The 14,971-nt window shown below is 32.0% G+C and overlaps 1 pseudogene; it reads right to left on the bottom strand.

The window, feature by feature from the left end:
* Positions 1 to 9,701: 9,701 nt before the first annotated feature.
* LOC120114753 lies at positions 9,702 to 10,818 on the bottom strand (annotated as a pseudogene).
* Between the last annotated feature and the right edge of the window lie 4,153 nt (positions 10,819 to 14,971).

Genomic DNA, 14,971 nt, shown 5'->3' with positions numbered 1-14,971 from the left:
TTCAATACAAGGCTTTACACTTGATTTTAATCATCATACAAGCCTTAGAATTAATGTCGAACAACAAAAATGTTAATCTTTCATCAATCTTCAAAATCCATAAATCCTACATAAACCCTAGTTTCCAAATCTCATGAAATAAACATGTTCACCATGTAATATTCATACCAAATGATAGAGAATTTCATGTATTTTAATTCTCTATCTAATATCTTAATCCAAAAATCAAGTATGTAGCTTCAAAAATCAAAAATAAAATCTTAACTTGGAGCCAGTAGTGGTTCGACTTAGGTGAAGAAGATGACTGAAAATGTGTTAATTTTCTTGATTATTCTAGTATTATAATCCTTGACATATGACTTATTAATAATATAATTGAATTTAAAATTCAATTAATGAGAATTCCCAAAATTGTCATTAATGAAACTTGAAAATTACCAAATGTCATTGTATTATCTTCCATTAAAAATTCCATAGTCAAAGATGAATCAACTTGGTTGAAACTTGAAAATTACCAAATGCCATTGTATTATCTTCCATTAAAATATTTCATAGTCAAAGATGAATCAACTTGGCTTTTACTTTCTACTTTGGTCATGTAATTTTTGAAAATTATATTTTAGTCACTAAATTTTTCACAATTCAGTCAAATCTGAAAAATTACAATGATCTATGCTAAATTTATCTGATCTAAATATGGAAATAATATATCCAACCCTTAACTAACATCCTTCATATTTTCGGAAAATTTTGGTTTGATCCGAATATCCGATTTCTATACCAAAATTTAACGCTTTAAAGCTTTTAACACAAATCCCGTACCGAAAATATGATTATCACAAAAATTATTGTTTTAGGTAAAATTGTTCATTTACATGATAAAATAAATAACTTTTCAAAATTATATTTTTGAAACTTTTACAAAGTTTATACTTTAGCTACCTAACTTTCAAAACTTATATTTTAGTTACTAGTCAAAATTTGGGGTATTAAAATTTTCCCCTAACGAAAATTCATCCTCGAATGTTCTATACGTATTTACTTACCTGAAGTAGAAAGGTGAGGAAACTGCCTTTTCATATATTCTTCTCGTTCCCAGGTCGTTCCTCAACTTTATGGTTTCGCTACAAAACTTTTACAAGTGGAATTGTTTTTTCCTCAGTTCATTGACTCCATGAGCTAAAATCTTTACAGGTTCTTCTTCATAGGATAAATGTGATAGAATCTCAATTTCCTCCAGTGTAATAACATGTGAAAGATATGATCGATACTTCCGAAGCATCAATACATGAAATACATTATGAATTTTATCAATCTCCGGAGGTAAAGCTAATTCATAAGATATGGACCAACTCTCTTTATAATCTCATAAATATATTATGAAAAGGCCCAACCCCTATAACTTATTTTTCTCTCAATTGAACCTACAATCCAAAACAATCTTTGATTGTTAGTCCTTATGTGGACTAATCACGACAATCGTTATTAACATCAACTCAATTTAAAAGCTTTGGAAAAACTCAACTCAGATTATAGTGTCTCGTTGAGAATCGAATTTGATCTCAGTTTCCCTTAACGGACTGCCGCTAAGTGTGTTCACAAGAAGTCGGATTAGCTACAAGTCGATCCTTCATCCCAACTATAAATCGAAAAACTATCAATCCAACGTGCACTTTTTGAAAAGAATATGTTTTTTATTTTAAAAGTATGGTCGATTACCAATCCTTGATTCCAGAAAACTTAGAATGTAACCCGAAGGGTATTACGTGATTTTCAATTCTTACGGTCGGAATTGAGTCATCGCTTAAGCCTTTGGCTATGAAAAACTTAGCTAAGTATGATAGAAATCATATATCGCTTCAACCTTTGGCTATGAAAAACTTAGCTAAGTATGATAGAAATCATACTTAAAATTTTCAAAGAAAGTAAAATAAAACCTTGAAAAAGTAAAAACTTGAAAAGAAAAGTAAAACTTTATAAAAGAAAGAAAATAAGAACAAAGAAAAACTCAGGCAATCTGAGATGTGTTTGAAGCGTTATCCAAGGTAGGTATTTATATCTTCTTAAAACCCTAAAAATGCTCAAGATAATTCATAATAAATACAAAAGATATTTCCCTAAACTTGCAAAAGATAATTCCCTTAATTGTTTGAATAAAATCCCAATGATAAAGATAAATCCTAAATTCACGTCTGGATTTGCAGCTGAGTGTTCTGCTTGCACGAAAATGCTGACTTAATCTTTTAGAAGATTTGACTCGTTTCCACGTCAGTGAAGTCATGCCCACTGGTCCAGTTTTGATTCTAGAAAAATAAAAACTTGCAGAATTCATCCTTTTTAACTTAGTTTTTGGAATTCAATGTCCTACATAAAAAATAATAGAAAACATCCAATTTAACAACATAAACCAAAAAATTTACCCAAAAATATGAAAAACCAAGAAAGTTCCATCATGAAACTTCCAGGAATCTTCATCCTCATCACGATTGCACTCAACAAGGAGAGAAAATACCATCAATCTTCTTTCCATGGAGTTTCCATAATGTGTGTATTGAAGTAGAAGAAAAGTAGAAAGCAAGCAAAAGACGAACTTACCAGAGATTATAAAGAAGAAAACACGAGACTCCCAATGAAAAATTAAAAGCAAATATTAGCTTCTTTTTCTTCTTGTTCTCCTTCTTGGAGACATAAGAGATACCGGTCTTTGCTTGTTTCTTTTGCTCTGCTTGTTCTTTTTCTTCAGTATTTTTTGCTTCCTTTGATGGGTTGTTGATATCTTCTCTTTGCTCTTTGGATTCAGTTTTCTGCATAATTATTCGTGACATAAGAGATACCGGTCTTTGCTCTTGTTCACGGAATGTTACATTATGTATCATATTATTGGGAATATTGTATTACATTATTTGATTTGTTTGATAAGAATGTAAGATTACAGTGTTTGGGTGAAGGAATATAAGATATAAAAAATGTATGTTTTACCATTGTCTTTGATATATATTTTCTTTTTTAACAAGTTTAATTCTTCATATGAAAGCCAAAATATTTACATGAAAGTAAAAAATATATATATAACTTTTTTATTATTTTAAATTTATATATTTTTAAATAAATTTTTACACAACTAACTTAATATATAGTTTTTATTATTTTTATTTTTTGTTTCTTTGAAAATACAAAAATATACTTACAAGAAAATAATTATTGTTTATTTTTAGGTACCAAGATATTGATATATGTACATACTCACACCAGTGTAAACATGTGTTTAATTTTAGGTATCAAGATATTGAGAGATGTACATACTTACACCGATGTAAGTATGTGTTAATTACTACACTATTTTATTTCATTCATGCTACATGTATGAGTTGTACAATAAAATATCATATCAAATTATTTGAAAAAATTAATAGAAAAAATAAAAAAAACAATATTGAAAACCATTTATAAAAGGTAATCCTAAAAATAAACGTAATAAAACACACAGCGAAAATAAAACTTGAACCAAACACGTGCATAATAAATAATCAAAATAAAATAAAAATTGAGATTTTAGTTTTACTTTTTTATTTTATATGCTCATATTATTTTATAATAAGTATTTAAAAAAATTAAAACCATTAAAAAGAAATAAAACAAATTTATATCATGTAATTATATACAAAAGTAATTATCATTTTTGAAATAATTATATTACTTTAGGCTTATTATTGTCCTAAGGGGATTGAATTATCTAATACCTAAGAAAATGGAGGGAATGTCATTCGGGGAAATGACTAAAAAATTTTGAATACTTCATAACCCTAGGAGGGAATACTCTTAAACCAAACGTGAGAATGTGATTTTGAGAAAAATCATTCTCTCTAATAATAATCTTTTCTGTGACCTTAGGAAATAGGGGAAGAGGCTACTGCAGGTGCGAGTAGCAAAACATGTAGAGTATCTCCGCACGATGCGTGGTAAGATTACCATCAATTTGAAGGTTTATTCCTTGATTGATGTTTTATTAGACGAGGAGGGCGACGAAGTTGAGGAGCTATTGAGGTCATTGGATGGTATCCTTATACATTTTGTTCCTTTTGGCTATTTCAACGGCGAATGTTACTTATGTAAGGACATCGAGGAGAATTTCAGAGGAAATAATAGTAGTAGCAGCATATTGGAGTAGGGTCATTGGATGTTATCCTTATGCATTTTGTTCCTTTTGGCTATTTTAATTGATTTGTCTATTGGTATACTTTTATGCTTATGATTCTTCATCTGGTGAGTTTTCTTGATTTATGTGGTCTTCATTTGCAAAAGTTGCATATGAGAAGAATTTTGCATAGAAAACAGAAATCATGAAATCAATTTTTTTACTTTTAAAACGTGACAGTTTTTGAACTAAAAAGTTATAATTCTGACAAAAGCTCCGCCCAACTTAAGAAGACGACCTTAGTCAGCACATGTGGCATACCTGAGAGTTGAGTCAACATCTCATACAGTGTATATGTGTATCCAGTTAATATTCCAACACATATAATTAGAGACGAACCTTGACCTGAAACACAAATAGTGAAATAAGAAGGCCACAATACTCAAAACATAGCAGTAATGTGCAACTTCATCACTTTCAAAATGTAAGAAAACAAGATCTTTAAAAAGAACACCAATTTTATATGAACTTTCCTCGACTTTGGACAAGGTGAAAGGCTAAAACTTTTAATGAATTTCTATAACTTCTATAATCTTGGATAAAATCATATTTCTCGTCTCAAGGTGAACATATGAGAAGAATGTCACTATTTCCTATTATTTCCTCCAATCCAACATAAGGTCTATGGACATCGAATAAACTCTTTTGCTTAAAGTTATATTTTCAGAGTTTTCCTCATTATAGATTCTAGAGAAAATAACCACTAGCTTTACATTTATTCGGTCAGTTACTCAGATGTTCTTATTAAATTAAAAACTTGTCTGTAACAATTGAAATAAATAAGGAGTAAATGTAATAAGAATGATACCAAATCCGGATCCTAATATCGTATCACAGATCCATGTCATAGTCATTGCACCACAAACCAAAAGTAAAGTACCCACCCACCCACCCACATTTACAAAACTATTTGAGGATTAAGGTTCCACCACATTTACATCATTCACTTTTCTTTTTAAAATTAATTGACACGTCTTGCCAAATATTACAAAACTATTTGAGGATTAAGGTTCCACCACATTTAATGAAACTACATTGATTATACTACTGTGAAACAGAAATTAAATTGCAGTTCCTCAGTGTTTATTTCTAAAGAACGCAATTTCAAAAATGTGAAAAGTCAATTCAAAGAAATAAATAAAAGATTAATCATTAAATGGATGAGAAAGTATTTCAGATGCAAGTAGTCTAATAACAACTGATTGCAGAGCTGGAAAATTAGAAAGTACATAAATTTCAAATCCAGAAGTAGCAAGTGTAACGATACCTGGTGTTTCCCAGCCTTGATCAATTTGATACGATCTCCCCTGAAAAGCAATTACCGAAATGTTAAACCCAGGAAACTGACATAAAAATGATTTAAGTTTCCCAAATAATTGCACTGAGTAAGCACGGGAATCATTACTAAAAACCAAGTAAGCTATATCCAGCCAATTACCCATTCTCCACGAAGGAAATGAGGGCTTGTAATGTAGCTGATAAACCAGCTAGTCTGTGTTTATCTCCATATGTGGAAGTGAAATGTACAAAAGAATTAAAGTAGGATCCATTAGCAAGCCGTTCATTTTATTTGTGCAGATTTTGCACCTTCAAGTGTTAGCATTTATAGGAACTACTAACACACCTGAAATATATCGGTTTACCATAATTACTCAAAATAAAGAAGTGTTTCTTCCTCTTTCTCCATGCTATCGAACCATCATCCTGCACTTCATTCCTAAATTAAACATGATGCAATATAGCAAAGATTGTTTGAAGTTGCTTCTTTCTTTTTGTTTCCAAATCAAACCATGAAAGGCTAATAATTCTTACACTCAAACAATAAAATCGTTATCGACTGATCCAAATTCCAAAACCTCATAAACATTCCCAACTTTAAATTTACTGAATTCGGCGAAAAACAAGCTAAACCTTTTTTTTGTTTAACAAGGAAAAAGAACTGGAATGGCTAACCTCATCAATATGGCGTTTACCCAGAACCCAAGGGGAGGCCTGATTAACGGAGAATCCTTCAAGGAAACCATGGTTCCTTACATCATGAATCTCATTACCATCAATTTCACTCGCTTCATCAATCCTAGACGCGCTCATGACACTACTACTTCCTCTCTCACCGGTATATCCACTACTGGTAGAACTAGAGGGCCTTTCGTCGCCTAATATATCCTGATTATCCACGATTAATTGGTCGTCTTCTTCATCAGCGTTGTCTCTCTCCCGATTCAATGCTGCATTGGCAAAGTCATCGCCATTTCCACGACTAGGTTCAGTGAGTGTCAACAAACCGAAACGTTGGCCAACCGGTCTGAGATCAGAATTTTGGTTTAAGCCGGTAGAGTCATCAAGAGAAGACGAAGATGAGGTAGAATCCCACGACGTTTAGTTTTACCCCCTGGGAAAATCAAAATCCAGGATTCAAAATCCAAAAGCAAAATCGAAACGGTGCTCAACACTTCTTTGTTAATGTTCACTCCTTTAACTTCTAGATTTTTCTAAAGAACCAAACAGAGGAAGACTAACCTGGAATTTTAAGGGGTTTTGGTGATAAGAGGCTAGGGCTGAGGCGATGAAAGCCGAGAAGCATTCCTTCCATTGTCCACTGATGCAAATAGAAACTGATGCAAAGAGAAAAAGGGAAAAAGTGACAATAATGGAAAAAAATTAAAAGATGACTTCTACAGATGTCACACAATTAAAAATGTATTTTTTGTTTTTGTTAAATTTTTTGGATTATGACTATTAAATATGACACATATTATTGTAAGTCATAAATCGTTTAGATTTTAAAATCATGACATTTTTTTACGACATATTTTTTACAAGTTATAAATTAACATGTGTCATCGTGTCATTAAAAGTATATTTTCTTGTAGTGTCTCAGGCTGAAACAAATGTTGTTGTGGAGGTTGGCATAGAAGTAAATCCTTTAGAAGAGATTGAAGCAGTTCCTCCTATTGTTCTTGAGGTGCCTTCAGTTCTTAAGTCGGAGGGGCAACACCCATCGGAGGAAGGGTTAGTCCTATCGAGGACACCCCATGTCGGATCCAATGCTATATTTGTGGGTACTGGGAGAAAAATGAGGATGATGTCTGTAATATTTATTAATTGATAAGGCTCCCTTGTGGTGGAAATAAATGAAGCTTGCCCTGATATAAGCAAATAAAGGTAGGGGATGAGACTGTTATGGTCTCTTCGAAGGAGATTGATGCGGTTGCTTCTACTATCCCTCAATCAACTGATGAGGAGACCCTAAAGACTACTTCCAAAGGTTTTTCTAGATGTCAATCTGTCTCATGGCTTATATTCTATCTATTTTAATTTCCTAAAAATTTTTGAGCTTTACATTTTGTTGATATGGTCGCCATCCTCTCGACTGAAGAGGTTCCTAAAGTATTGTTTTTGGATCTTCCTTGGGCTTATGAGGAACTAGTTATGCGAAGGCTTCCAAGGTATTCGTTGATGTAACCAAACTTGTGGTCAGGGTCGTAGGAAACTTCAAGATGATGAAAAATGATTCATGTTGTTTTTGTAAATGCTACCACAGAAGATGATGAGCAGAAGAAAAGGGGTGCGGCTAAAAAAGTTGAGCTACAAGGAGCAAATGCCAGAGTTATGGTACTGGAGAGTGAGCTGGAGGGCTTGAGGCGTTAGTTGGTTGTAGCTCAAGGTTAGGCCCAGGAAGTTGAGGAGGATCGGGGCCAAGTTGTAAAGGCTCAGAGGTTGGTTGAGGCAGAAAAAAGGGAGGCATAGGAGAAGAACATGACATTGGACGCCAATAAGATGGAGAGGCAACGTTAGAAGAGGATTTTAGATGTGGATATTCGATAATTGCAAACCGAGAAGGTTAGTGCAAAGGCAAAAATGAAGGAGGCCATGGAGAATATCAATGTCTTTGAAAATTTTGGGGATAACTTCAAACTTAGCTTGGTCTATGCATTTCAAACAGGTTTCAATCCGTTGGATATCTAAGTGGGACTTACACTGCTATTGGAAAATCTCCTATGTGAGAAGTAGTTAAGTTGTAAGCGTTGTTTCATTTAAAGTGTAAATAGTCTCAGTTCATCTGATCTTATCTAAACTAAAAATAAAAGACTATCAAATAAGTTTAATCTCAATAGGTCTCTATGTACGCAGTTTATGAGTAGGCTCCATTACTGTACGACTTAGACTAAAAAAATTAAGAAAAATAAAATTAGAATTCATTTTCTAAATATATCTATTTTCTATGTGGTATTAAATTGGGGTTTTAATCTGGAAACCTACCTCAATAATCTATCTTTCTTATTATAAATAATAAATTCTGGATCTGACTAAAATATCTCTCAAAACACATTATTGATACCTCACATTTATTGATCACCTGTCATAAGCTTGAAAGAAATAATAGCAAATGTTTCAGCAGAGAATGGGTTGAGGGGTTATGAAAGATGTTTGGGAAGGATATGGAGGTAGAATTGGCTATTTTGCTCTTGAAGATTGATATTGATCCATTCCTTTTTGATTGGGAAGCAATCCACATTCATCCCATCAATTATTGATGAGATGAGTGAGGTGCTTGATGATTTTTGACGGTTCACCTGTTCTAATTTGAGTGGAGAGTCGTAAACAATGATTAGTGGAAAGGAAAGAGAGAACAGACAAACTAAAGAGGATGATAAAGAGAGTGAGAGAGTGTTCAGCCCTCTTCTTCAATCTTACATGGTGATTTATATACATGTTCTTGGTGCTGATGTCAAACCTAGAGTGATAATGATTATTTATAGGTTGACATGGTAAATAGATCTCACATGATAAATTTAACTACTAAATCTAGTAAGATCGTTAATGATTATGTTAAGGGACTATAATTGGTTGAAGAATGTGAAACTCCAAAAGTTTCAAGTAACTAAGAAAGTTTTAATATTCAAGATTCGATAGGCTTTGACTACCTAAGGAGTTTCAAAGGTGGTACTAGATTCAAAGTAAGATTTTATAATCTAACACAAATAAACAATTTTATTCTTATTCTAATTATAAAACATAAAAATAAATATTTTTAATATATTTTTAAAATAATAAACAAAGTTTAGATTCTACTCGATCAAAGCTTGGATATTTTACACACGTGTGTATGTAATGGTTTGGACTTAATCTGACCAAAGAATATTCCAAGAACAATGGAACTATCGATCAAAGCCTGCAAAAGGAGTAATGCAAGTGTAGGGGATTGAATGAATCTTAACGAGAATCCAACTTTCAGCAAAAGTTATTACGGCTAACACACTCTTTTTCATAAAAAGGAATCATGAAATATGGCTTTTAGCAATCTGATACTGTTTCTTTAACTCTTCAATATCGTCGTCTTAGAAGATCAATCAAGTTTCTGCAGCGTTCAAGACCATTCCTCATAATGTGCAAACTCAAAAATGGAGGTATAAATCTACAGTAAACTTGGTAAGTAAGCTAACAGAAGTGCAACAGTGTGCAGAACCAATGACTTGTGAGTCAAAAATTTCAGTATTGTTATTCATGGTTGAATCAACCAACCGGCTCTTCAATTCAGTGGTGGAGGCCGTGATTCCAAAAATAGTCTTACAGTTGAGTGGATTTCACAAGGTTCTGCCATTGCATCACCGCCGGGGATGAAACAAACTCCGAGTTCATCAACTGACATTAGATGTTTTTCTGTGAAAGGGTTTCTCCACGTGAACGTGTTCATACCCGTCGCAATAAACATCGGCTTGCTGTAGTCCCAAGCTCGTACAACGCAAGTTAGCAAATTGTCACTTATGCCCCCAGCAATCTGCAATTTGTTACAATCACATAAGATGCACGTGAAACATTCCTTGTTACTATTAACTACTATGCTTAAGCTAGTGCTTGAATGACAATATAAAGGACATAAATGCATCAAATAAGTGGCATCTCTCCTCAGCTAGATAAGGTATATACTTTTAGCATCTCTCCAGATCATGTTACCTTGGCGAGTGTGTTAGCCGACAATGGGGCAATGACCATGAGATCGGCCCATCGACGAAGCTCAATGTGAAGCACCTTGTCACCTACTTTTTTCCAGCAGGTCCATTCGTGCTCATCGGTGTAAAGGTCTACATTCTTAGGAAGTGATGTCATGTCGATGAAACGCAATGAGGCCGGTGTGGCAACTGCTTTTACTTCGGCCCAGTCGGAGAAGCATTCACAAATTTTTGCAAACTTAACGGCAGCCACACTTCCGCAGGCAGCAAGTAATATCCGAGGCTTTCTCGGAGCAGGGTCGATTGGTGATTTTCCATTCCGTGCATATTGAGGCCCAGGGTGTGCCATAACCTACACCAGAAAGTGCGAATCACATTCTTAGAAACTCTTCAATTGCATGAAAATATACCTACAAATGTATCAATCTACTTGTGTTGATAAATATGCAAAAGAAAATAGAGTAAGCCAACTGAAATATAAATCTACCATTGCACGAATAAGAACCCTGAAATTCCCATAAACAATCACAACCTTCTTGAATTACTGGAAGCAATAAGATGATTTTTTGCTAAATATATGATTCATAGACTGATTTTAAAGTTGACATTTGAAGATAGCACACAAAAAATCGATATTGAGAACTAAAAAACCATCTCCACCCCCATTTTTGGCTCCATAATAAATCTTGTTAATTGATACATGGTTACATTGATATTTTGGTCAAATCTACGAGCATTTATCCATATTCAATGCCAGAGGATCGAAGAAATTTACAAGTAATCAAATTTTCAAAATTCTTTCCAGTTAAACCCACCAGTTATACAAAATCCCAGAAAAAGAAAGTGAAACCACCCATTGAATCACGAGTTAAATAATCCCAAAATCCGTCCCCACAAGAACCAAGTCAAAGTAGCATTATCTTGAGTCGGAACATAAAACCCATCTCGGAAGTTCCAAGAAACGAAACGATTATGCTTGACGAAGACCAAGATTAAAATAGAAAGCACCCAAGGGATGCTGGAGCTTTTAGAGGTTTTAATTTTCTTTAGGTAGAAAAAAGAGATGGGTCACCTGGAGAATCTAAGATGAACAAAGAAAAAAACAGGATCTGCGGTCTGGTGTTTCAGAATCTTTGGCGACGCCAAACAAAAAGAAACGAAGAAAGCAGCAAAGTGAAGGCTGGCAAAGAAGCGCGAGAGTGGACCTTTCAAAAATGGTGTATCATTTGCTATATGGATTTTCTCCCTTCTTTTGTTGTCACAACGAAAAATGCACTGCGTTTTTCATGGTTGCCCGCCCCTTTGTATTCTACTCGTGTTTATATAGTCTTGGGCCTATGTATGATTAAAACCCATAAATTTACTTTGTGTCTACATAGGTTCGATTAAATGACCCATTAATAGTATTCTTTACGAATTTATTAATTTAAGAAGTACAAAAAAGTTACAATATAATAGTCGGAAAATGAAATAGTGTTATCATTTGATTTCATTTTCACAGTTTTAGTGATAAAAATAATTATTGTTTTCTGTAAAAGTTTCAAATTCTATTAATTACGTCTCAAAGGTAATATACCGACAATGATTAAATTTTTTTTGAGCAAATATTACACTATAATCACACGCAAACTAATAAAAATCTAATTTATTGGTTCCATACAATATTAGTATATAAGAAAAATTAATAAATAATTTAAACAAAGTAAAAGAAAAAAACATTATTGTATAATCAAATAACCATCAATTTTAGAAGTAACAACAAATCTAATCTTAAAAAATAACTTAAAAGTAAGATTAGAATATTCTAAGTTCTTTGTTGTCGCTTTGTTTCTTAGTTTTTTAATAGTGTTTCCATACTCTCTTGGTGGCTTGAATAGTTTCAATAGTATTTATAGTTTCACGTATTGTTCAAACTTGGTAAGTTTGTTCGTCACTTGGTGGGCTAAAGTTCTCACAAGGGCATGTGAATTCTTATTTGGGGGCTCATTCAATCACAAAACATCTAAGACCGTACGGATCAATTAGCCTAAACTCTAACCCCATGAAAATAAATTCTAGAGGTATAAGATAGAGAAAAGGAGGAGAAAAAAAAAAGAAAATAGAAAAAGGAATCGAGAGATTAAAGAACCACGATTAACCCTCAAGCCACAATAAATGACAACCAATTCAATTTAGGGTAAACTTCTTATTTTCTACCTCATTCATTCATGCATTTATGTTTCGATCATACAACTATTTTTTAAAATCATATATAATATTATGTTTTATTTTTATTTTGATACCATATCACTAAATTTAATTGTTGGCTTAACAGAAATGATAATTTGACATGGTATAATAACAACTTTAATCTTAATCTTATGATTTTTATCAAATTAGTCTTAATTCAAGATAATTCAATAAATCTTTTATATTCAAGAATTCTTTATTAAATTATCAAATTATTAAATTAGATTATATTATTCTAAATTAAAATAAAGATCAAATTGATAGATTTTTAAATATTGAAGATTTATTAAATTTTATTTTTATTTAGGTCAATTTGATAGAATGTTAAGTTTAAAGAGTGAAATTGTGATTATACCATGTCACACCACCCTTTTCATTTAGTCAATGGTCAACTTAATGGTGTGACCCCAAAATAAAAACAAAACATAATAACATGTTAAAAAAAGACAAAAAAAGTATATGGGTCTTTGTACTTTTTAAAAAAATTAATGTGACCTTGAATTTTTTACGCTTAATGTGGCCTTCAAATTTAGAAAAAAAAAATTCAATGTGATTCTTTGACTGACGATTTTCATTATTAGTTATAATGTTGAGGTTACATTTTACAGTACTAATGTGAAGATCTACAATATTAATGTGTCGTTCCATAATAATTAATGACATGATAAACTAAATTGATTCATGCCTATGGTTAGTCCAAGTGTTATAAAACCTTATTTATTGTGTATTTCATACTCTGTAACACTTAATACCGTACCTAAATTTTACGATCGATTGTCAAATATTACAACCGCCACTAAATCAGTATGAAAATAGCTTACAAATTTTAGATTAATATAAATATAAAGTAATAGACTATAAAAATAGCATGAATCCATAAATATGCAAATAAAAACAAACAACAAATTATCAATTTAAAAACCAATACCACAATTTCACTATTAAATAGTAATAGAAAAATAATACAAATATAATCAAAAATTGAATGTCTGCTCCTCTAAATATCGAATCAGATTTTAAAGTTTTGAATGATCTAAAAGAGGGAAAAAAAATGAGTTAGAAGCTCAATATGATCTGAAAACTCTACAAATAAACAAAATATAAGCATTGCACAATACATATATGGAAAGAAAATTGAGTACTTGACGTAGATTATCAAATGATAAGACAATTGATACACGAAGATAAAAGGAATGACACTGATTATATGACATGAATGCAGAAAAGAAAGATTTAATATACATGAACAATGTTGTTAATAATCTTCAAAATTATCCAAAATACCTTATAACCAAAAAAAATCCAATCCAGCTATACTTTAAAATGATAAATAATAGCAATACTCTAAAGAAAAATCAGTCCTCCAGTCACGGTATCCCGCCAGTACTCCATTCATTGTATACAACTAAAAACATCCTCGATGTTTGTAAACAATAAAATGTAACAATGCATGCAAATGCAAAATTTAAAGACAATTCAATAATATGAAACTTCAATAGATATTTTAGTGATAATGTATGAGAAATCGATTTTGTTATATATTGGAATGATTATCGATAAACAAATAAGCACCATCGAAAAAGAAAAAAAAAAGAACACTAAGACTTACGTGGAAAACTCAAAAGGAAAAATCACGGGCAAATGAGAAGAATTTCACTTATATGAATGAAGAAAATACATGATGATTTTGGTGAAAGGAAAACTTGATAACTAACCCTTTACCCTTGATATCTAACCCTTTACCCTTACTATCTATTTATAATGATAGATACTTGATTACAAAAGAAAACTATATAAAGTAGAAATATACTTTAAAAAGTTATCTAATTTTAATAAAATTAGGATTCTTACTTTCTCAAATTTAAATATTAATTAATTCGTACAACTTTGAATTCGAGTCAAACTCTAACAAATCTCCACCTTAACTCGAATTATGAAAGTTCGAAGGTTTTGAAACAAAACATCCAAATTCGATGAGGCACCCAAACTCAACCAAAATAAATTCTTTACTTTAACAAACAAGTTCTCCACCTCTTCCACAACACCCTCAAAGGGGTAATCTTCAATAATGGATACCGACCGAATCCAAGTTTTTTCTAAGCTTGGATTTAGCCTTCACATTGACATGGTTATCATAAGTGTCAACTTTGCTCACAAATGTTTCTCCACGAGCAATATCATGCACAACATTATCCCGATCATCATTTATAATTCTATCTTCAAATTTGTTATGCCCACGAAATTGAACTCTTTTCTGCCTCACATAAGCATTATGTCCACAGTTATGTTGTTCAACAAAAAGTCTTCTTTTGTTAGATTTAGTCAAGACATTTTTACTAATAACAACGTTATTTTACACGGGGAGGAAACATCAGTTGTATTATCTAAAACTATTGAATATTGTAGAACATAAAACTTGACAGGCTTTCTCTACCCTTTAATCACAACAAGAGAGCCCTTGCAAATCTTTATAGCTCTACCTTCACTGGAGAATTTGTATCCTTTTGAATCAAGGGTGCCTAAAGAAATTAGATTTCTACTCAAATATGAAATATGTCTCTCATTATCAAGTGTTCGAACAATTTCATCGAGC

This window comes from Hibiscus syriacus, unplaced genomic scaffold, assembly GCF_006381635.1.
Source record: "Hibiscus syriacus cultivar Baekdansim isolate YM2019G1 unplaced genomic scaffold, ASM638163v2 tig00110243_pilon, whole genome shotgun sequence".
NCBI lineage: Eukaryota > Viridiplantae > Streptophyta > Magnoliopsida > Malvales > Malvaceae > Hibiscus > Hibiscus syriacus.
The sequence above is the reverse complement of the archived record's forward strand: the minus strand, read 5'-3'. Positions and strand labels throughout refer to the sequence as shown.